This window comes from Pseudorasbora parva, unplaced genomic scaffold, assembly GCF_024679245.1.
Source record: "Pseudorasbora parva isolate DD20220531a unplaced genomic scaffold, ASM2467924v1 scaffold_33, whole genome shotgun sequence".
NCBI lineage: Eukaryota > Metazoa > Chordata > Actinopteri > Cypriniformes > Gobionidae > Pseudorasbora > Pseudorasbora parva.
Genome location: NW_027125104.1, coordinates 25,312 through 47,944, shown reverse-complemented (window position 1 = coordinate 47,944; position 22,633 = coordinate 25,312). Strand labels below are relative to the sequence as shown.

At 49.4% G+C, this 22,633-nt stretch overlaps 12 non-coding genes and 2 pseudogenes across 12 annotated transcripts; all 14 read right to left on the bottom strand.

Moving 5' to 3' along the window:
* Window positions 1–880: 880 nt before the first annotated feature.
* LOC137067114 (U1 spliceosomal RNA) lies at window positions 881–1,044 on the bottom strand. Its single transcript, XR_010902934.1, has one exon. It is a non-coding gene; the product is annotated as a U1 spliceosomal RNA (small nuclear RNA).
* A 468-nt stretch (window positions 1,045–1,512) lies between these two features.
* Window positions 1,513–1,703, bottom strand: LOC137067389 (U2 spliceosomal RNA). Its single transcript, XR_010903182.1, has one exon. It is a non-coding gene; the product is annotated as a U2 spliceosomal RNA (small nuclear RNA).
* Window positions 1,704–2,737: 1,034 nt separating this feature from the next.
* Window positions 2,738–2,901, bottom strand: LOC137067338 (U1 spliceosomal RNA). The gene has a single exon (XR_010903138.1). It is a non-coding gene; the product is annotated as a U1 spliceosomal RNA (small nuclear RNA).
* A 468-nt stretch (window positions 2,902–3,369) lies between these two features.
* LOC137067388 (U2 spliceosomal RNA) lies at window positions 3,370–3,560 on the bottom strand. Its single transcript, XR_010903181.1, has one exon. It is a non-coding gene; the product is annotated as a U2 spliceosomal RNA (small nuclear RNA).
* Window positions 3,561–4,594: 1,034 nt separating this feature from the next.
* Window positions 4,595–4,758, bottom strand: LOC137067102 (U1 spliceosomal RNA). Its single transcript, XR_010902923.1, has one exon. It is a non-coding gene; the product is annotated as a U1 spliceosomal RNA (small nuclear RNA).
* Window positions 4,759–5,226: 468 nt separating this feature from the next.
* Window positions 5,227–5,417, bottom strand: LOC137066805 (U2 spliceosomal RNA). Its single transcript, XR_010902691.1, has one exon. It is a non-coding gene; the product is annotated as a U2 spliceosomal RNA (small nuclear RNA).
* A 1,034-nt stretch (window positions 5,418–6,451) lies between these two features.
* LOC137067090 (U1 spliceosomal RNA) lies at window positions 6,452–6,615 on the bottom strand. Its single transcript, XR_010902912.1, has one exon. It is a non-coding gene; the product is annotated as a U1 spliceosomal RNA (small nuclear RNA).
* Window positions 6,616–7,083: 468 nt separating this feature from the next.
* On the bottom strand, window positions 7,084–7,296 carry LOC137066919 (U2 spliceosomal RNA; annotated as a pseudogene).
* Window positions 7,297–12,903: 5,607 nt separating this feature from the next.
* LOC137067077 (U1 spliceosomal RNA) lies at window positions 12,904–13,067 on the bottom strand. The gene has a single exon (XR_010902901.1). It is a non-coding gene; the product is annotated as a U1 spliceosomal RNA (small nuclear RNA).
* Window positions 13,068–13,535: 468 nt separating this feature from the next.
* On the bottom strand, window positions 13,536–13,726 carry LOC137067387 (U2 spliceosomal RNA). The gene has a single exon (XR_010903180.1). It is a non-coding gene; the product is annotated as a U2 spliceosomal RNA (small nuclear RNA).
* A 1,033-nt stretch (window positions 13,727–14,759) lies between these two features.
* LOC137067065 (U1 spliceosomal RNA) lies at window positions 14,760–14,923 on the bottom strand. Its single transcript, XR_010902890.1, has one exon. It is a non-coding gene; the product is annotated as a U1 spliceosomal RNA (small nuclear RNA).
* A 454-nt stretch (window positions 14,924–15,377) lies between these two features.
* Window positions 15,378–15,548, bottom strand: LOC137066925 (U2 spliceosomal RNA; annotated as a pseudogene).
* Window positions 15,549–21,142: 5,594 nt separating this feature from the next.
* On the bottom strand, window positions 21,143–21,306 carry LOC137067053 (U1 spliceosomal RNA). The gene has a single exon (XR_010902879.1). It is a non-coding gene; the product is annotated as a U1 spliceosomal RNA (small nuclear RNA).
* Window positions 21,307–21,770: 464 nt separating this feature from the next.
* On the bottom strand, window positions 21,771–21,961 carry LOC137066810 (U2 spliceosomal RNA). The gene has a single exon (XR_010902696.1). It is a non-coding gene; the product is annotated as a U2 spliceosomal RNA (small nuclear RNA).
* Window positions 21,962–22,633: the final 672 nt, after the last annotated feature.

Genomic DNA, 22,633 nt, shown 5'->3' with positions numbered 1-22,633 from the left:
GCCCCCCGATGGGCCCGGCGGTGGCGCTACAGCCACCGAAAGTACGAAATGGCTCGTAGCTCCCAAACCGCACGCCGCAGAACCAAGTGTCTTATATCATCGGAATCCTTGGCTCGAGCCGAGCGAGACGCATGCCTCGGATTCGAAGGTTGCGCTGGCGAAATTTTCGGGTATTTGGGATTTTGTGAAAAACCTACTTTTGCACACTAGTCCTAGGTCTTTTGCCCGATCTGGCCCAAACCAGTGCAGAAAGATTCTCTGGAGTCTGACTGTCCGTCCAGATCGGAAAAAAAGTGGGAATTTCGATTCAGCTTGGCGGCGGCAGGCCGAAACCTACGGGCTGGGCGAGGCGGGGTCTGCTAGAACGGCTATAGCTCTTGGACGGAACGAGACAATTTCACCCAAGCCGGTACACCCGTGCACGGGCTCAGTCTGGGGTCAGGCGAGAAAGGACGCGGTGAATGGCCACCTAGTGGCGCTTTAAAATGAAAAAGCAACAACATGAGAGCGGCTATAGGCGAACGTATGTCGCGTGCTTTTTCACAGCACGCGCACGAGACAGTCGTACCATACGACAGAAAACCTCCATCCGAACAACTTTGCCTTTGGGACCACTGCTGTCAATCAACTCGTCCGTTGAATATCAAAGTTTGTGGGAAAAACCACATTCGGCAAACCGGTCGCAGGTTTCGACAACCTCGATGAAAACAGACGCAGTTCAGTTCTCTGAACTCTCCGGGTCACTGGCTGACACAGCAGAAAGAGACAGAAACATAACAAAACTGGTGCAACTTCACCCTTTGGGGCAGTGGGCGGCGCCACAAGCGTCAAGAACCGCACGCTTTTTCCCTCCACGCTATCTGCTTTTAACCAGTGTGTACAGGGGAGAGCGCGAACGCAGTCCCCCACTACCATAAATTATGCAGTCGAGATTCCCACATTTGGGGAATTCGCAGGGGTCAGCACAACCGGAGTGCAATGGCCGAGCCTCGCCCTGGGTGAACCACCTTCCTGATCATGGTGTCTCCCCTGCCAGGTAAGTATGAGTTGCCTGGCCTCCAGGCAGAGGCGCCCTATCCCCCTTCGCCATCCTCAAACACGGTGACCTTCCCCTCCCCCAAGAAAAGGAAGGACGGGGCACCTTCCATTGCTTGACTGCTGCGTGCGTGCGTGCCTGACCTTGATTTGAATCAGGTGTCCCTAATCCATCCAACACAAACCCCTGATTCGACTCATCAGCTCGTTGGTAAAGACTCTCAAATAAGAGGGACATCAAAAAACGTGCTGTGACGGTGATGAGTCAGCCGGCCGGCAACCGACGCTTTTGTTCTTCTTTTTTCCCTATGCTCATATGACCGCAGCTTGCTGCTTTCTCTGTGGCACGGTCATCGTCAACGGTCACCTCATCGTCATTCTGTATGCGCTTCCTGCGTATTTCTGTATTCTCTGACAAAATTCCAGTGGTGTTGTTGGTTCTTCTATTAGTCACAACAATTCGCAGTCCCCAAAAAGGGGAAGCACACCGTTCCTGGAGGCACTGCAATACCAGGTCGATGCGTGGAGTGGACGGAGCAAGCCCCGGTTCCGGCTCCATGTGCCAAAAATCAATTTAATATGCAGTCCCCGGATAGGGGACGTATCAGATATTAAACTGATAAGAACAGATACTACACTTGATCTTAGCCAAAAGGCCGAGAAGCGATGACACAATGACGCAGCGGCAGGGGAGCCGGCAAAGGCGACGCCCATCTGGGAAGCGGTGAGGGGGGGGGAGGGTTGGCAAAGGCCGTACGTCGTAGAGACCTGAAACTTTGAGGGATGGTACTAGCCACTCGCTCTACAACATCACCAAGGCTGGCCCCCCGATGGGCCCGGCGGTGGCGCTACAGCCACCGAAAGTACGAAATGGCTCGTAGCTCCCAAACCGCACGCCGCAGAACCAAGTGTCTTATATCATCGGAATCCTTGGCTCGAGCCGAGCGAGACGCATGCCTCGGATTCGAAGGTTGCGCTGGCGAAATTTTCGGGTATTTGGGATTTTGTGAAAAACCTACTTTTGCACACTAGTCCTAGGTCTTTTGCCCGATCTGGCCCAAACCAGTGCAGAAAGATTCTCTGGAGTCTGACTGTCCGTCCAGATCGGAAAAAAAGTGGGAATTTCGATTCAGCTTGGCGGCGGCAGGCCGAAACCTACGGGCTGGGCGAGGCGGGGTCTGCTAGAACGGCTATAGCTCTTGGACGGAACGAGACAATTTCACCCAAGCCGGTACACCCGTGCACGGGCTCAGTCTGGGGTCAGGCGAGAAAGGACGCGGTGAATGGCCACCTAGTGGCGCTTTAAAATGAAAAAGCAACAACATGAGAGCGGCTATAGGCGAACGTATGTCGCGTGCTTTTTCACAGCACGCGCACGAGACAGTCGTACCATACGACAGAAAACCTCCATCCGAACAACTTTGCCTTTGGGACCACTGCTGTCAATCAACTCGTCCGTTGAATATCAAAGTTTGTGGGAAAAACCACATTCGGCAAACCGGTCGCAGGTTTCGACAACCTCGATGAAAACAGACGCAGTTCAGTTCTCTGAACTCTCCGGGTCACTGGCTGACACAGCAGAAAGAGACAGAAACATAACAAAACTGGTGCAACTTCACCCTTTGGGGCAGTGGGCGGCGCCACAAGCGTCAAGAACCGCACGCTTTTTCCCTCCACGCTATCTGCTTTTAACCAGTGTGTACAGGGGAGAGCACGAACGCAGTCCCCCACTACCATAAATTATGCAGTCGAGATTCCCACATTTGGGGAATTCGCAGGGGTCAGCACAACCGGAGTGCAATGGCCGAGCCTCGCCCTGGGTGAACCACCTTCCTGATCATGGTGTCTCCCCTGCCAGGTAAGTATGAGTTGCCTGGCCTCCAGGCAGAGGCGCCCTATCCCCCTTCGCCATCCTCAAACACGGTGACCTTCCCCTCCCCCAAGAAAAGGAAGGACGGGGCACCTTCCATTGCTTGACTGCTGCGTGCGTGCGTGCCTGACCTTGATTTGAATCAGGTGTCCCTAATCCATCCAACACAAACCCCTGATTCGACTCATCAGCTCGTTGGTAAAGACTCTCAAATAAGAGGGACATCAAAAAACGTGCTGTGACGGTGATGAGTCAGCCGGCCGGCAACCGACGCTTTTGTTCTTCTTTTTTCCCTATGCTCATATGACCGCAGCTTGCTGCTTTCTCTGTGGCACGGTCATCGTCAACGGTCACCTCATCGTCATTCTGTATGCGCTTCCTGCGTATTTCTGTATTCTCTGACAAAATTCCAGTGGTGTTGTTGGTTCTTCTATTAGTCACAACAATTCGCAGTCCCCAAAAAGGGGAAGCACACCGTTCCTGGAGGCACTGCAATACCAGGTCGATGCGTGGAGTGGACGGAGCAAGCCCCGGTTCCGGCTCCATGTGCCAAAAATCAATTTAATATGCAGTCCCCGGATAGGGGACGTATCAGATATTAAACTGATAAGAACAGATACTACACTTGATCTTAGCCAAAAGGCCGAGAAGCGATGACACAATGACGCAGCGGCAGGGGAGCCGGCAAAGGCGACGCCCATCTGGGAAGCGGTGAGGGGGGGGGAGGGTTGGCAAAGGCCGTACGTCGTAGAGACCTGAAACTTTGAGGGATGGTACTAGCCACTCGCTCTACAACATCACCAAGGCTGGCCCCCCGATGGGCCCGGCGGTGGCGCTACAGCCACCGAAAGTACGAAATGGCTCGTAGCTCCCAAACCGCACGCCGCAGAACCAAGTGTCTTATATCATCGGAATCCTTGGCTCGAGCCGAGCGAGACGCATGCCTCGGATTCGAAGGTTGCGCTGGCGAAATTTTCGGGTATTTGGGATTTTGTGAAAAACCTACTTTTGCACACTAGTCCTAGGTCTTTTGCCCGATCTGGCCCAAACCAGTGCAGAAAGATTCTCTGGAGTCTGACTGTCCGTCCAGATCGGAAAAAAAGTGGGAATTTCGATTCAGCTTGGCGGCGGCAGGCCGAAACCTACGGGCTGGGCGAGGCGGGGTCTGCTAGAACGGCTATAGCTCTTGGACGGAACGAGACAATTTCACCCAAGCCGGTACACCCGTGCACGGGCTCAGTCTGGGGTCAGGCGAGAAAGGACGCGGTGAATGGCCACCTAGTGGCGCTTTAAAATGAAAAAGCAACAACATGAGAGCGGCTATAGGCGAACGTATGTCGCGTGCTTTTTCACAGCACGCGCACGAGACAGTCGTACCATACGACAGAAAACCTCCATCCGAACAACTTTGCCTTTGGGACCACTGCTGTCAATCAACTCGTCCGTTGAATATCAAAGTTTGTGGGAAAAACCACATTCGGCAAACCGGTCGCAGGTTTCGACAACCTCGATGAAAACAGACGCAGTTCAGTTCTCTGAACTCTCCGGGTCACTGGCTGACACAGCAGAAAGAGACAGAAACATAACAAAACTGGTGCAACTTCACCCTTTGGGGCAGTGGGCGGCGCCACAAGCGTCAAGAACCGCACGCTTTTTCCCTCCACGCTATCTGCTTTTAACCAGTGTGTACAGGGGAGAGCGCGAACGCAGTCCCCCACTACCATAAATTATGCAGTCGAGATTCCCACATTTGGGGAATTCGCAGGGGTCAGCACAACCGGAGTGCAATGGCCGAGCCTCGCCCTGGGTGAACCACCTTCCTGATCATGGTGTCTCCCCTGCCAGGTAAGTATGAGTTGCCTGGCCTCCAGGCAGAGGCGCCCTATCCCCCTTCGCCATCCTCAAACACGGTGACCTTCCCCTCCCCCAAGAAAAGGAAGGACGGGGCACCTTCCATTGCTTGACTGCTGCGTGCGTGCGTGCCTGACCTTGATTTGAATCAGGTGTCCCTAATCCATCCAACACAAACCCCTGATTCGACTCATCAGCTCGTTGGTAAAGACTCTCAAATAAGAGGGACATCAAAAAACGTGCTGTGACGGTGATGAGTCAGCCGGCCGGCAACCGACGCTTTTGTTCTTCTTTTTTCCCTATGCTCATATGACCGCAGCTTGCTGCTTTCTCTGTGGCACGGTCATCGTCAACGGTCACCTCATCGTCATTCTGTATGCGCTTCCTGCGTATTTCTGTATTCTCTGACAAAATTCCAGTGGTGTTGTTGGTTCTTCTATTAGTCACAACAATTCGCAGTCCCCAAAAAGGGGAAGCACACCGTTCCTGGAGGCACTGCAATACCAGGTCAATGCGTGGAGTGGACGGAGCAAGCCCCGGTTCCGGCTCCATGTGCCAAAAATCAATTTAATATGCAGTCCCCGGATAGGGGACGTATCAGATATTAAACTGATAAGAACAGATACTACACTTGATCTTAGCCAAAAGGCCGAGAAGCGATGACACAATGACGCAGCGGCAGGGGAGCCGGCAAAGGCGACGCCCATCTGGGAAGCGGTGAGGGGGGGGGAGGGTTGGCAAAGGCCGTACGTCGTAGAGACCTGAAACTTTGAGGGATGGTACTAGCCACTCGCTCTACAACATCACCAAGGCTGGCCCCCCGATGGGCCCGGCGGTGGCGCTACAGCCACCGAAAGTACGAAATGGCTCGTAGCTCCCAAACCGCACGCCGCAGAACCAAGTGTCTTATATCATCGGAATCCTTGGCTCGAGCCGAGCGAGACGCATGCCTCGGATTCGAAGGTTGCGCTGGCGAAATTTTCGGGTATTTGGGATTTTGTGAAAAACCTACTTTTGCACACTAGTCCTAGGTCTTTTGCCCGATCTGGCCCAAACCAGTGCAGAAAGATTCTCTGGAGTCTGACTGTCCGTCCAGATCGGAAAAAAAGTGGGAATTTCGATTCAGCTTGGCGGCGGCAGGCCGAAACCTACGGGCTGGGCGAGGCGGGGTCTGCTAGAACGGCTATAGCTCTTGGACGGAACGAGACAATTTCACCCAAGCCGGTACACCCGTGCACGGGCTCAGTCTGGGGTCAGGCGAGAAAGGACGCGGTGAATGGCCACCTAGTGGCGCTTTAAAATGAAAAAGCAACAACATGAGAGCGGCTATAGGCGAACGTATGTCGCGTGCTTTTTCACAGCACGCGCACGAGACAGTCGTACCATACGACAGAAAACCTCGATCCGAACAACTTTGCCTTTGGGACCACTGCTGTCAATCAACTCGTCCGTTGAATATCAAAGTTTGTGGGAAAAACCACATTCGGCAAACCGGTCGCAGGTTTCGACAACCTCGATGAAAACAGACGCAGTTCAGTTCTCTGAACTCTCCGGGTCACTGGCTGACACAGCAGAAAGAGACAGAAACATAACAAAACTGGTGCAACTTCACCCTTTGGGGCAGTGGGCGGCGCCACAAGCGTCAAGAACCGCACGCTTTTTCCCTCCACGCTATCTGCTTTTAACCAGTGTGTACAGGGGAGAGCGCGAACGCAGTCCCCCACTACCATAAATTATGCAGTCGAGATTCCCACATTTGGGGAATTCGCAGGGGTCAGCACAACCGGAGTGCAATGGCCGAGCCTCGCCCTGGGTGAACCACCTTCCTGATCATGGTGTCTCCCCTGCCAGGTAAGTATGAGTTGCCTGGCCTCCAGGCAGAGGCGCCCTATCCCCCTTCGCCATCCTCAAACACGGTGACCTTCCCCTCCCCCAAGAAAAGGAAGGACGGGGCACCTTCCATTGCTTGACTGCTGCGTGCGTGCGTGCCTGACCTTGATTTGAATCAGGTGTCCCTAATCCATCCAACACAAACCCCCGATTCGACTCGTCAGCTCGTTGGTAAAGACTCTCAAATAAGAGGGACATCAAAAAACGTGCTGTGACGGTGATGAGTCAGCCGGCCGGCAACCGACGCTTTTGTTCTTCTTTTTTCCCTATGCTCATGTGACCGCAGCTTGCTGCTTTCTCTGTGGCACGGTCATCGTCAACGGTCACCTCATCGTCATTCTGTATGCGCTTCCTGCGTATTTCTGTATTCTCTGACAAAATTCCAGTGGTGTTGTTGGTTCTTCTATTAGTCACAACAATTCGCAGTCCCCAAAAAGGGGAAGCACACCGTTCCTGGAGGCACTGCAATACCAGGTCGATGCGTGGAGTGGACGGAGCAAGCCCCGGTTCCGGCTCCATGTGCCAAAAATCAATTTAATATGCAGTCCCCGGATAGGGGACGTATCAGATATTAAACTGATAAGAACAGATTTTTTTTTTTTTTTTTTTTTTTTTTTTTTTTTTTATTCACATACAACTCAAAATTACATACACATATTATCTCATCTCATTCTCTTTCCATTCGTCATCATATAACCCAAACAACCCTTTCCACCTCTCTTTAGCTGCATGTTTCCCCCATCTTTGTATATCCCACCTAATCCTTGCCCTTACTTCATACTCCACTCCCCGTATTACCCCTTCTTCTGACCTTTTCCCTTTCCCCCTACATATTCCCTGTCTTTCCTCCCAAAGTCCTTTTTTGACCAAACTTATTATTAACCACAGCATATAAGCCACTTTCCCTTCCCCCTTCTTACTTCTTATTCCACCGATTACATTCTCCCCCGACACCTTAAAATTTCCTGAGATCACCCCTAACACCCTCTTTCCCCTCCCCCACACCCTCTGTGCAAACCCACACTCCCAAAAAGTATGTTTTATTGTCTCTTCTTCCCAACACCCCTCCCTTGGGCACTTTCCATCTTTTGCTATACCGTGCCTATACATGATCTCTTTTACGGGCAAACGCCTCAAAAAACACAACCAATTAAGATCTTTTAAGTCATTATCAAGATTTTTGGGTTGAATATTCAACCACACCTCCCTTGAGACCCCCACCCGAACTACACTAGACACCCTCTCCCTTACCTTTCCATACAACATCCTCTGGTCCAAACACACTGTTATCTCCTTACTCTCAGGATATTTACTCATCCATTTAACTGCATGCCTATAATGCCACGGCTGCGTTTCCGACCTTGGACCCTCATTGGACCACCTCATCACGTGCCTTGCTTGATAAGAAAAAAATAACCTAAGAAAAAACCAAGACGGATGCTCAGCAGTCCCCGCTAACTGGGCCAAGATTGAAGACACAAAAAAACAATCAAGCTTTAAAGGAACATGAGGTACATCCCGCCCTCCTTCCTTAATCGAATTAAACATTTCAGTTCTTTTTACATATTCATATCTTCCTCCCCAGACAAACGTAAATATTAACCTTATTACTGACTTCCTCATACTAGCCGGCAAAGGATAAATGACAGCCAAGTACTGAAACACTGACAACACCTCTATCTTCAGTACCAAAACTTTCCCCCACAATGTCAATCTTCGCCCTTTCCACCTTGCTAGCCTCTTCTGCACCGAAACAATGCGCTCTTCCCAATTCAGAGTAGCTGAGCCTTCATTCTGAAATCTTATACCCAAAATTTTTAAAGGCCCCTCACACACCTGCAACCCCCCAATTCCATTCCGTCTTTGCCTAAACTTCCCAAAAAACTTAACAGCTGATTTTGAAATATTTAGACTAGCCCCAGATGCTAAGGAAAACTCCTCAAACAAATGCAATGCCCTCTCAAGACACTTGTCTGAATCCAACAGTAGTGTAGTATCATCTGCGTACTGCGATAGTTTCACTACCGCCCCCTTACCTCCTGGTACCCGCAGACCTTTTATTCTGCCATCTCGCCTTATCGCCTGAGCCAATGGCTCCATATAGAGAACAAAAAGTAAAGGAGAGAGAGGACACCCCTGTCTCACTCCCTCCCACACATCAAAGCTCTGTCCTAATGCCCCGTTCACCTGCACCAAACACCTAGCCCCAGTATACAGCGTTCTAATCCACCCTATATATCCCTCACCCCAACCCATCCTCTCCATTACCTTAAACAGAAACCATCTATTCACCCTATCAAAGGCTTTAGCCTGATCTAAGCTAACCACCATCAATGGTAACTCCCTATCCTCCACCCATGCTATAACATCCCTGATCAGCTGAAGATTCCACTTAATGCTGCGACCCTCAACTCCACATGTTTGATCAACATGCACCACATGGGGAAGGGCTTTCCTCAATCTGTCTGCCAACACCTTTGCTATAATCTTATAGTCCACTGTAAGCATTGTGAGCGGCCTATAATTTGTTATGTCCGACCTTTCGCCTTTTTTATATAGAAGAGTTATCACTCCAGTTGCCATTGAACCACTCATACTTTTATTTTCTAACACTTCCCGCACCACCTCCATCAAATGAGGACCTAAAATATTGAAAAACCTAACATAAAATTCAACTGGTAGGCCATCAATCCCTGGCACCTTACCTTTACTCATCCTTCTCAATGCTCCTTCCACCTCTTCCAATGTTATTGGAGAATTTAACTCAGCCCCAACCTCATCAGGGACTACGCTAGACAGGAAATTAACAAAAAAATCACTTTTCTCCTTTACTATCTCTCTTTTACTGAAAAATTGTTGAAAATACTGACCCACATATTCAGTTATCTCTTCGGTTTTCCCCAGAATCTCCCCTTCCTTATCCTTTAACTCAACAATTATTTGCTTCTCTTTTTGATCCCTTACTGACCTAAAAAACCCAGCATTACACGCCTCCCCATTCTCCCTTGTCTCATGTCTCCTTTTCAACAAAAACCGTTTAGCTTGATCTTCATACAAACCCTTTATCTGTCTCTTCAGCAAGTTAACCCTATCCCAGTCAAAAGTGCCCCCAACATTATACTCTTCAAATATCAACTCTAAATCTCTCTGCAACTTCCCTGCTTGCCTCCTAAAATTGCTCATTCTTCTCTTACAGTACTTAACAATCCACTCCTTTGAACGATTTTTAACCATTTCCCACCACCCCACCACATCATCATACATGACCTTTAACCCCTCTAACCCCTTGAAAAAACATACATACTCTTCACAGAACTGCCTTTCCCTCAAAATCTCTATATTCATTCTCCAGTACCCTTTACCAAACTTCACATTTTGCCCCTTAACTACAAACCAAACCAAATCATGATCAGAAAAAAACACAGGCTTCACTCCCCCTCCTTCCAAAACCAAACCTTTTGAAAAAAACACATAATCTAGCCTCTTTTCCACCCCCCTCGAGTTCCTCCACGTTGACATACAAACTTTTGGATTCACTCCCTGCCCCCCATCCACCAACCCATGCCCCTGCAAAACCCCTTCTAACACCATCAAACTACTATCCCCTTTGTCTCCTAACTGCAAATTAAAATCCCCTCCCATTATAATCTGTTTATTTGTTGCACAGACTGTTAACAACATTTCAAAAATATCTTTCCTCTCTTCCACTGTTTGTGGAGCATAAACTGAGAGTAATCTATATTCCCCCCCTCTCCACCTTACATCAGCCCCAATCACTCTCCCTTGTGAAACCGTAAAATAACTTCTGACTTCCAACTCTTTACCCCGAAACAAGATCCCCACTCCTGAGGAATAAACCCCTCCCACACTCCATACTGCTCCTCCCCTCCCCCATTCTTCTGTAAATTTCCTTGCATCTTGTGAACTTTTCAAATGAACCTCCTGCAAAAAAAGAATATCACATCTGCAATTTTCCAAAAAAGAAAAAACCGCTCTTCGCTTCACATTGTCTCTTAAACCTCTTACATTTATAGACCCCACAGTCAATTCGTCATTGCTCACCACTTATTCAGTCCTTAATGTCCCTTCCATCCCTCGATCCTCCAGTGGTCCCAGTGGTCCTGTGGTCCCAGTCTCAGTCCCCACCAGATCTGACCAGCATATGGGCGACACACTGAGACCAACCCCATCATCCTTCGGTTCTTCATTGTCACTACCACCCTTTCCCTGTGACAACTGAAATAAGGGTCTAGCATTGTCCATCTCGAGCCCCTCTTGACTGTCGGTAGATAGTGAATCCTCAGAACAACTCAAACTCTGCCTCGTCTCGGCTCTCACCCTCTTGCCTGGTCTCGCCTTTTCCTTCTCGGCTTTCCTGATCCGCTGACTTCCATCCCCTCTTGATCCATCCGGGTCACTTTGTCTCTCCACTTCCATCTCATCTTCCACATCCCCTGTGTACAACTCGGTGACCTTAAACTGTTCCCCATTTAACGCTTCTAAGAAAGCATCCATCACATCTTCCACTTTCTCTGCTTCTGCCTCGCTTCCTCCCTCCTTTACCACCTCAAACACCACCTTCTCTTTTATTTCTTGCTCCATTGTCTCCTGTTGGACCTCCTCCCCGTTCTTCTCCTCTGCCACTGTTTCCTCCACTCTCCTTCCTCCTCGATTCAGCTTGCGCCCTTCCTTACATTCCTTCATCAAATGTCCTAATGAGCCACAGCTGTGACATGACTTAGGAATACTGCACTCTTTTGCTGTGTGTCCCATCTTAGAACACCGCCAACATCTTTCTTCTCCACACCTGCCATCACTATGGCCATACCGTCTGCACCTTCTACAAAAAGGAGGCTGTCTTGAATAGAAAAGATATCCCTTGTCCGCTCCTATGTTGAAAAAAGCAGGAGGGTGCATGACCCCCTCAAACCCATCCTCATCCGATTTTAGGAGAACTTGGAACTGCCTTTTCCCAGTCCATAACCCCACATTGTCCTTTATGTATCTTGCAGGTGTGAGAACTTCAGCATATTTTCCCAAAAAAGCCACCAACGCTTCATCTGTGACGTATGGGTTAAACATATGAAGAGTGATGACCCTGAAGTTAGGTCTGTCCAGACTTATCACCTCGAATTTCCCCATCAAGCCCACCTTGTCACACTTCCCAAACTTTTCCAACACCTCTTTGTATAATTCCACCGTGTTCAAAGTTAGGTCAAAACACTTCTCTTGTCTGTTGGTCTGTAGACAGTACACCTCTTCCACTTTCAACTTCAGCTTGTCCAGAAGAACTACCCGTGCAAACACATCTCTTTCCATCATCTCCACCCCCGGCGTCTTCATTTGGAAACGTAGAGTATTTCTCAGTCCCGCCCTTGGAACTGAGTACCCAGCTACACCAGCCATCATAACTTCTCAAAAGATCAAAGAAATCACGACTTGATCTTAGCCAAAAGGCCGAGAAGCGATGACACAATGACGCAGCGGCAGGGGAGCCGGCAAAGGCGACGCCCATCTGGGAAGCGGTGAGGGGGGGGGAGGGTTGGCAAAGGCCGTACGTCGTAGAGACCTGAAACTTTGAGGGATGGCACTAGCCACTCGCTCTACAACATCACCAAGGCTGGCCCCCCGATGGGCCCGGCGGTGGCGCTACAGCCACCGAAAGTACGAAATGGCTCGTAGCTCCCAAACCGCACGCCGCAGAACCAAGTGTCTTATATCATCGGAATCCTTGGCTCGAGCCGAGCGAGACGCATGCCTCGGATTCGAAGGTTGCGCTGGCGAAATTTTCGGGTATTTGGGATTTTGTGAAAAACCTACTTTTGCACACTAGTCCTAGGTCTTTTGCCCGATCTGGCCCAAACCAGTGCAGAAAGATTCTCTGGAGTCTGACTGTCCGTCCAGATCGGAAAAAAAGTGGCAGCACGCGCACGAGACAGTCGTACCATACGACAGAAAACCTCCATCCGAACAACTTTGCCTTTGGGACCACTGCTGTCAATCAACTCGTCCGTTGAATATCAAAGTTTGTGGGAAAAACCACATTCGGCAAACCGGTCGCAGGTTTCGACAACCTCGATGAAAACAGACGCAGTTCAGTTCTCTGAACTCTCCGGGTCACTGGCTGACACAGCAGAAAGAGACAGAAACATAACAAAACTGGTGCAACTTCACCCTTTGGGGCAGTGGGCGGCGCCACAAGCGTCAAGAACCGCACGCTTTTTCCCTCCACGCTATCTGCTTTTAACCAGTGTGTACAGGGGAGAGCGCGAACGCAGTCCCCCACTACCATAAATTATGCAGTCGAGATTCCCACATTTGGGGAATTCGCAGGGGTCAGCACAACCGGAGTGCAATGGCCGAGCCTCGCCCTGGGTGAACCACCTTCCTGATCATGGTGTCTCCCCTGCCAGGTAAGTATGAGTTGCCTGGCCTCCAGGCAGAGGCGCCCTATCCCCCTTCGCCATCCTCAAACACGGTGACCTTCCCCTCCCCCAAGAAAAGGAAGGACGGGGCACCTTCCATTGCTTGACTGCTGCGTGCGTGCGTGCCTGACCTTGATTTGAATCAGGTGTCCCTAATCCATCCAACACAAACCCCTGATTCGACTCATCAGCTCGTTGGTAAAGACTCTCAAATAAGAGGGACATCAAAAAACGTGCTGTGACGGTGATGAGTCAGCCGGCCGGCAACCGACGCTTTTGTTCTTCTTTTTTCCCTATGCTCATATGACCGCAGCTTGCTGCTTTCTCTGTGGCACGGTCATCGTCAACGGTCACCTCATCGTCATTCTGTATGCGCTTCCTGCATATTTCTGTATTCTCTGACAAAATTCCAGTGGTGTTGTTGGTTCTTCTATTAGTCACAACAATTCGCAGTCCCCAAAAAGGGGAAGCACACCGTTCCTGGAGGCACTGCAATACCAGGTCGATGCGTGGAGTGGACGGAGCAAGCCCCGGTTCCGGCTCCATGTGCCAAAAATCAATTTAATATGCAGTCCCCGGATAGGGGACGTATCAGATATTAAACTGATAAGAACAGATACTACACTTGATCTTAGCCAAAAGGCCGAGAAGCGATGACACAATGACGCAGCGGCAGGGGAGCCGGCAAAGGCGACGCCCATCTGGGAAGCGGTGAGGGGGGGGAGGGTTGGCAAAGGCCGTACGTCGTAGAGACCTGAAACTTTGAGGGATGGTACTAGCCACTCGCTCTACAACATCACCAAGGCTGGCCCCCCGATGGGCCCGGCGGTGGCGCTACAGCCACCGAAAGTACGAAATGGCTCGTAGCTCCCAAACCGCACGCCGCAGAACCAAGTGTCTTATATCATCGGAATCCTTGGCTCGAGCCGAGCGAGACGCATGCCTCGGATTCGAAGGTTGCGCTGGCGAAATTTTCGGGTATTTGGGATTTTGTGAAAAACCTACTTTTGCACACTAGTCCTAGGTCTTTTGCCCGATCTGGCCCAAACCAGTGCAGAAAGATTCTCTGGAGTCTGACTGTCCGTCCAGATCGGAAAAAAAGTGGGAATTTCGATTCAGCTTGGCGGCGGCAGGCCGAAACCTACGGGCTGGGCGAGGCGGGGTCTGCTAGAACGGCTATAGCTCTTGGACGGAACGAGACAATTTCACCCAAGCCGGTACACCCGTGCACGGGCTCAGTCTGGGGTCAGGCGAGAAAGGACGCGGTGAATGGCCACCTAGTGGCGCTTTAAAATGAAAAAGCAACAACATGAGAGCGGCTATAGGCGAACGTATGTCGCGTGCTTTTTCACAGCACGCGCACGAGACAGTCGTACCATACGACAGAAAACCTCCATCCGAACAACTTTGCCTTTGGGACCACTGCTGTCAATCAACTCGTCCGTTGAATATCAAAGTTTGTGGGAAAAACCACATTCGGCAAACCGGTCGCAGGTTTCGACAACCTCGATGAAAACAGACGCAGTTCAGTTCTCTGAACTCTCCGGGTCACTGGCTGACACAGCAGAAAGAGACAGAAACATAACAAAACTGGTGCAACTTCACCCTTTGGGGCAGTGGGCGGCGCCACAAGCGTCAAGAACCGCACGCTTTTTCCCTCCACGCTATCTGCTTTTAACCAGTGTGTACAGGGGAGAGCGCGAACGCAGTCCCCCACTACCATAAATTATGCAGTCGAGATTCCCACATTTGGGGAATTCGCAGGGGTCAGCACAACCGGAGTGCAATGGCCGAGCCTCGCCCTGGGTGAACCACCTTCCTGATCATGGTGTCTCCCCTGCCAGGTAAGTATGAGTTGCCTGGCCTCCAGGCAGAGGCGCCCATCCTCAAACACGGTGACCTTCCCCTCCCCCAAGAAAAGGAAGGACGGGGCACCTTCCATTGCTTGACTGCTGCGTGCGTGCGTGCCTGACCTTGATTTGAATCAGGTGTCCCTAATCCATCCAACACAAACCCCTGATTCGACTCATCAGCTCGTTGGTAAAGACTCTCAAATAAGAGGGACATCAAAAAACGTGCTGTGACGGTGATGAGTCAGCCGGCCGGCAACCGACGCTTTTGTTCTTCTTTTTTCCCTATGCTCATATGACCGCAGCTTGCTGCTTTCTCTGTGGCACGGTCATCGTCAACGGTCACCTCATCGTCATTCTGTATGCGCTTCCTGCGTATTTCTGTATTCTCTGACAAAATTCCAGTGGTGTTGTTGGTTCTTCTATTAGTCACAACAATTCGCAGTCCCCAAAAAGGGGAAGCACACCGTTCCTGGAGGCACTGCAATACCAGGTCGATGCGTGGAGTGGACGGAGCAAGCCCCGGTTCCGGCTCCATGTGCCAAAAATCAATTTAATATGCAGTCCCCGGATAGGGGACGTATCAGATATTAAACTGATAAGAACAGATTTTTTTTTTTTTTTTTTTTTTTTTTTTTTTTTTTTTTTTTTTTTTTTTTTATTCACATACAACTCAAAATTACATACACATATTATCTCATCTCATTCTCTTTCCATTCGTCATCATATAACCCAAACAACCCTTTCCACCTCTCTTTAGCTGCATGTTTCCCCCATCTTTGTATATCCCACCTAATCCTTGCCCTTACTTCATACTCCACTCCCCGTATTACCCCTTCTTCTGACCTTTTCCCTTTCCCCCTACATATTCCCTGTCTTTCCTCCCAAAGTCCTTTTTTGACCAAACTTATTATTAACCACAGCATATAAGCCACTTTCCCTTCCCCCTTCTTACTTCTTATTCCACCGATTACATTCTCCCCCGACACCTTAAAATTTCCTGAGATCACCCCTAACACCCTCTTTCCCCTCCCCCACACCCTCTGTGCAAACCCACACTCCCAAAAAGTATGTTTTATTGTCTCTTCTTCCCAACACCCCTCCCTTGGGCACTTTCCATCTTTTGCTATACCGTGCCTATACATGATCTCTTTTACGGGCAAACGCCTCAAAAAACACAACCAATTAAGATCTTTTAAGTCATTATCAAGATTTTTGGGTTGAATATTCAACCACACCTCCCTTGAGACCCCCACCCGAACTACACTAGACACCCTCTCCCTTACCTTTCCATACAACATCCTCTGGTCCAAACACACTGTTATCTCCTTACTCTCAGGATATTTACTCATCCATTTAACTGCATGCCTATAATGCCACGGCTGCGTTTCCGACCTTGGACCCTCATTGGACCACCTCATCACGTGCCTTGCTTGATAAGAAAAAAATAACCTAAGAAAAAACCAAGACGGATGCTCAGCAGTCCCCGCTAACTGGGCCAAGATTGAAGACACAAAAAAACAATCAAGCTTTAAAGGAACATGAGGTACATCCCGCCCTCCTTCCTTAATCGAATTAAACATTTCAGTTCTTTTTACATATTCATATCTTCCTCCCCAGACAAACGTAAATATTAACCTTATTACTGACTTCCTCATACTAGCCGGCAAAGGATAAATGACAGCCAAGTACTGAAACACTGACAACACCTCTATCTTCAGTACCAAAACTTTCCCCCACAATGTCAATCTTCGCCCTTTCCACCTTGCTAGCCTCTTCTGCACCGAAACAATGCGCTCTTCCCAATTCAGAGTAGCTGAGCCTTCATTCTGAAATCTTATACCCAAAATTTTTAAAGGCCCCTCACACACCTGCAACCCCCCAATTCCATTCCGTCTTTGCCTAAACTTCCCAAAAAACTTAACAGCTGATTTTGAAATATTTAGACTAGCCCCAGATGCTAAGGAAAACTCCTCAAACAAATGCAATGCCCTCTCAAGACACTTGTCTGAATCCAACAGTAGTGTAGTATCATCTGCGTACTGCGATAGTTTCACTACCGCCCCCTTACCTCCTGGTACCCGCAGACCTTTTATTCTGCCATCTCGCCTTATCGCCTGAGCCAATGGCTCCATATAGAGAACAAAAAGTAAAGGAGAGAGAGGACACCCCTGTCTCACTCCCTCCCACACATCAAAGCTCTGTCCTAATGCCCCGTTCACCTGCACCAAACACCTAGCCCCAGTATACAGCGTTCTAATCCACCCTATATATCCCTCACCCAAACCCATCCTCTCCATTACCTTAAACAGAAACCATCTATTCACCCTATCAAAGGCTTTAGCCTGATCTAAGCTAACCACCATCAATGGTAACTCCCTATCCTCCACCCATGCTATAACATCCCTGATCAGCTGAAGATTCCACTTAATGCTGCGACCCTCAACTCCACATGTTTGATCAACATGCACCACATGGGGAAGGGCTTTCCTCAATCTGTCTGCCAACACCTTTGCTATAATCTTATAGTCCACTGTAAGCATTGTGAGCGGCCTATAATTTGTTATGTCCGACCTTTCGCCTTTTTTATATAGAAGAGTTATCACTCCAGTTGCCATTGAACCACTCATACTTTTATTTTCTAACACTTCCCGCACCACCTCCATCAAATGAGGACCTAAAATATTGAAAAACCTAACATAAAATTCAACTGGTAGGCCATCAATCCCTGGCACCTTACCTTTACTCATCCTTCTCAATGCTCCTTCCACCTCTTCCAATGTTATTGGAGAATTTAACTCAGCCCCAACCTCATCAGGGACTACGCTAGACAGGAAATTAACAAAAAAATCACTTTTCTCCTTTACTATCTCTCTTTTACTGAAAAATTGTTGAAAATACTGACCCACATATTCAGTTATCTCTTACTGACCTAAAAAACCCAGCATTACACGCCTCCCCATTCTCCCTTGTCTCATGTCTCCTTTTCAACAAAAACCGTTTAGCTTGATCTTCATACAAACCCTTTATCTGTCTCTTCAGCAAGTTAACCCTATCCCAGTCAAAAGTGCCCCCAACATTATACTCTTCAAATATCAACTCTAAATCTCTCTGCAACTTCCCTGCTTGCCTCCTAAAATTGCTCATTCTTCTCTTACAGTACTTAACAATCCACTCCTTTGAACGATTTTTAACCATTTCCCACCACCCCACCACATCATCATACATGACCTTTAACCCCTCTAACCCCTTGAAAAAACATACATACTCTTCACAGAACTGCCTTTCCCTCAAAATCTCTATATTCATTCTCCAGTACCCTTTACCAAACTTCACATTTTGCCCCTTAACTACAAACCAAACCAAATCATGATCAGAAAAAAACACAGGCTTCACTCCCCCTCCTTCCAAAACCAAACCTTTTGAAAAAAACACATAATCTAGCCTCTTTTCCACCCCCCTCGAGTTCCTCCACGTTGACATACAAACTTTTGGATTCACTCCCTGCCCCCCATCCACCAACCCATGCCCCTGCAAAACCCCTTCTAACACCATCAAACTACTATCCCCTTTGTCTCCTAACTGCAAATTAAAATCCCCTCCCATTATAATCTGTTTATTTGTTGCACAGACTGTTAACAACATTTCAAAAATATCTTTCCTCTCTTCCACTGTTTGTGGAGCATAAACTGAGAGTAATCTATATTCCCCCCCTCTCCACCTTACATCAGCCCCAATCACTCTCCCTTGTGAAACCGTAAAATAACTTCTGACTTCCAACTCTTTACCCCGAAACAAGATCCCCACTCCTGAGGAATAAACCCCTCCCACACTCCATACTGCTCCTCCCCTCCCCCATTCTTCTGTAAATTTCCTTGCATCTTGTGAACTTTTCAAATGAACCTCCTGCAAAAAAAGAATATCACATCTGCAATTTTCCAAAAAAGAAAAAACCGCTCTTCGCTTCACATTGTCTCTTAAACCTCTTACATTTATAGACCCCACAGTCAATTCGTCATTGCTCACCACTTATTCAGTCCTTAATGTCCCTTCCATCCCTCGATCCTCCAGTGGTCCCAGTGGTCCTGTGGTCCCAGTCTCAGTCCCCACCAGATCTGACCAGCATATGGGCGACACACTGAGACCAACCCCATCATCCTTCGGTTCTTCATTGTCACTACCACCCTTTCCCTGTGACAACTGAAATAAGGGTCTAGCATTGTCCATCTCGAGCCCCTCTTGACTGTCGGTAGATAGTGAATCCTCAGAACAACTCAAACTCTGCCTCGTCTCGGCTCTCACCCTCTTGCCTGGTCTCGCCTTTTCCTTCTCGGCTTTCCTGATCCGCTGACTTCCATCCCCTCTTGATCCATCCGGGTCACTTTGTCTCTCCACTTCCATCTCATCTTCCACATCCCCTGTGTACAACTCGGTGACCTTAAACTGTTCCCCATTTAACGCTTCTAAGAAAGCATCCATCACATCTTCCACTTTCTCTGCTTCTGCCTCGCTTCCTCCCTCCTTTACCACCACAAACACCACCTTCTCTTTTATTTCTTGCTCCATTGTCTCCTGTTGGACCTCCTCCCCGTTCTTCTCCTCTGCCACTGTTTCCTCCACTCTCCTTCCTCCTCGATTCAGCTTGCGCCCTTCCTTACATTCCTTCATCAAATGTCCTAATGAGCCACAGCTGTGACATGACTTAGGAATACTGCACTCTTTTGCTGTGTGTCCCATCTTAGAACACCGCCAACATCTTTCTTCTCCACACCTGCCATCACTATGGCCATACCGTCTGCACCTTCTACAAAAAGGAGGCTGTCTTGAATAGAAAAGATATCCCTTGTCCGCTCCTATGTTGAAAAAAGCAGGAGGGTGCATGACCCCCTCAAACCCATCCTCATCCGATTTTAGGAGAACTTGGAACTGCCTTTTCCCAGTCCATAACCCCACATTGTCCTTTATGTATCTTGCAGGTGTGAGAACTTCAGCATATTTTCCCAAAAAAGCCACCAACGCTTCATCTGTGACGTATGGGTTAAACATATGAAGAGTGATGACCCTGAAGTTAGGTCTGTCCAGACTTATCACCTCGAATTTCCCCATCAAGCCCACCTTGTCACACTTCCCAAACTTTTCCAACACCTCTTTGTATAATTCCACCGTGTTCAAAGTTAGGTCAAAACACTTCTCTTGTCTGTTGGTCTGTAGACAGTACACCTCTTCCACTTTCAACTTCAGCTTGTCCAGAAGAACTACCCGTGCAAACACATCTCTTTCCATCATCTCCACCCCCGGCGTCTTCATTTGGAAACGTAGAGTATTTCTCAGTCCCGCCCTTGGAACTGAGTACCCAGCTACACCAGCCATCATAACTTCTCAAAAGATCAAAGAAATCACGACTTGATCTTAGCCAAAAGGCCGAGAAGCGATGACACAATGACGCAGCGGCAGGGGAGCCGGCAAAGGCGACGCCCATCTGGGAAGCGGTGAGGGGGGGGGAGGGTTGGCAAAGGCCGTACGTCGTAGAGACCTGAAACTTTGAGGGATGGCACTAGCCACTCGCTCTACAACATCACCAAGGCTGGCCCCCCGATGGGCCCGGCGGTGGCGCTACAGCCACCGAAAGTACGAAATGGCTCGTAGCTCCCAAACCGCACGCCGCAGAACCAAGTGTCTTATATCATCGGAATCCTTGGCTCGAGCCGAGCGAGACGCATGCCTCGGATTCGAAGGTTGCGCTGGCGAAATTTTCGGGTATTTGGGATTTTGTGAAAAACCTACTTTTGCACACTAGTCCTAGGTCTTTTGCCCGATCTGGCCCAAACCAGTGCAGAAAGATTCTCTGGAGTCTGACTGTCCGTCCAGATCGGAAAAAAAGTGGCAGCACGCGCACGAGACAGTCGTACCATACGACAGAAAACCTCCATCCGAACAACTTTGCCTTTGGGACCACTGCTGTCAATCAACTCGTCCGTTGAATATCAAAGTTTGTGGGAAAAACCACATTCGGCAAACCGGTCGCAGGTTTCGACAACCTCGATGAAAACAGACGCAGTTCAGTTCTCTGAACTCTCCGGGTCACTGGCTGACACAGCAGAAAGAGACAGAAACATAACAAAACTGGTGCAACTTCACCCTTTGGGGCAGTGGGCGGCGCCACAAGCGTCAAGAACCGCACGCTTTTTCCCTCCACGCTATCTGCTTTTAACCAGTGTGTACAGGGGAGAGCGCGAACGCAGTCCCCCACTACCATAAATTATGCAGTCGAGATTCCCACATTTGGGGAATTCGCAGGGGTCAGCACAACCGGAGTGCAATGGCCGAGCCTCGCCCTGGGTGAACCACCTTCCTGATCATGGTGTCTCCCCTGCCAGGTAAGTATGAGTTGCCTGGCCTCCAGGCAGAGGCGCCCTATCCCCCTTCGCCATCCTCAAACACGGTGACCTTCCCCTCCCCCAAGAAAAGGAAGGACGGGGCACCTTCCATTGCTTGACTGCTGCGTGCGTGCGTGACCTTGATTTGAATCAGGTGTCCCTAATCCATCCAACACAAACCCCCGATTCGACTCATCAGCTCGTTGGTAAAGACTCTCAAATAAGAGGGACATCAAAAAACGTGCTGTGACGGTGATGAGTCAGCCGGCCGGCAACCGACGCTTTTGTTCTTCTTTTTTCCCTATGCTCATATGACCGCAGCTTGCTGCTTCCTCTGTGGCACGGTCATCGTCAACGGTCACCTCATCGTCATTCTGTATGCGCTTCCTGCGTATTTCTGTATTCTCTGACAAAAGTCCAGTGGTGTTGTTGGTTCTTCTATTAGTCACAACAATTCGCAGTCCCCAAAAAGGGGAAGCACACCGTTCCTGGAGGCACTGCAATACCAGGTCGATGCGTGGAGTGGACGGAGCAAGCCCCGGTTCCGGCTCCATGTGCCAAAAAACAATTTAATATGCAGTCCCCGGATAGGGGACGTATCAGATATTAAACTGATAAGAACAGATACTACACTTGATCTTAGCCAAAAGGCCGAGAAGCGATGAAACAATGACGCAGCGGCAGGGGAGCCGGCAAAGGCGACGCCCATCTGGGAAGCGGTGAGGGGGGGGAGGGTTGGCAAAGGCCGTACGTCGTAGAGACCTGAAACTTTGAGGGATGGTACTAGCCACTCGCTCTACAACATCACCAAGGCTGGCCCCCCGATGGGCCCGGCGGTGGCGCTACAGCCACCGAAAGTACGAAATGGCTCGTAGCTCCCAAACCGCACGCCGCAGAACCAAGTGTCTTATATCATCGGAATCCTTGGCTCGAGCCGAGCGAGACGCATGCCTCGGATTCGAAGGTTGCGCTGGCGAAATTTTCGGGTATTTGGGATTTTGTGAAAAACCTACTTTTGCACACTAGTCCTAGGTCTTTTGCCCGATCTGGCCCAAACCAGTGCAGAAAGATTCTCTGGAGTCTGACTGTCCGTCCAGATCGGAAAAAAAGTGGGAATTTCGATTCAGCTTGGCGGCGGCAGGCCGAAACCTACGGGCTGGGCGAGGCGGGGTCTGCTAGAACGGCTATAGCTCTTGGACGGAACGAGACAATTTCACCCAAGCCGGTACACCCGTGCACGGGCTCAGTCTGGGGTCAGGCGAGAAAGGACGCGGTGAATGGCCACCTAGTGGCGCTTTAAAATGAAAAAGCAACAACATGAGAGCGGCTATAGGC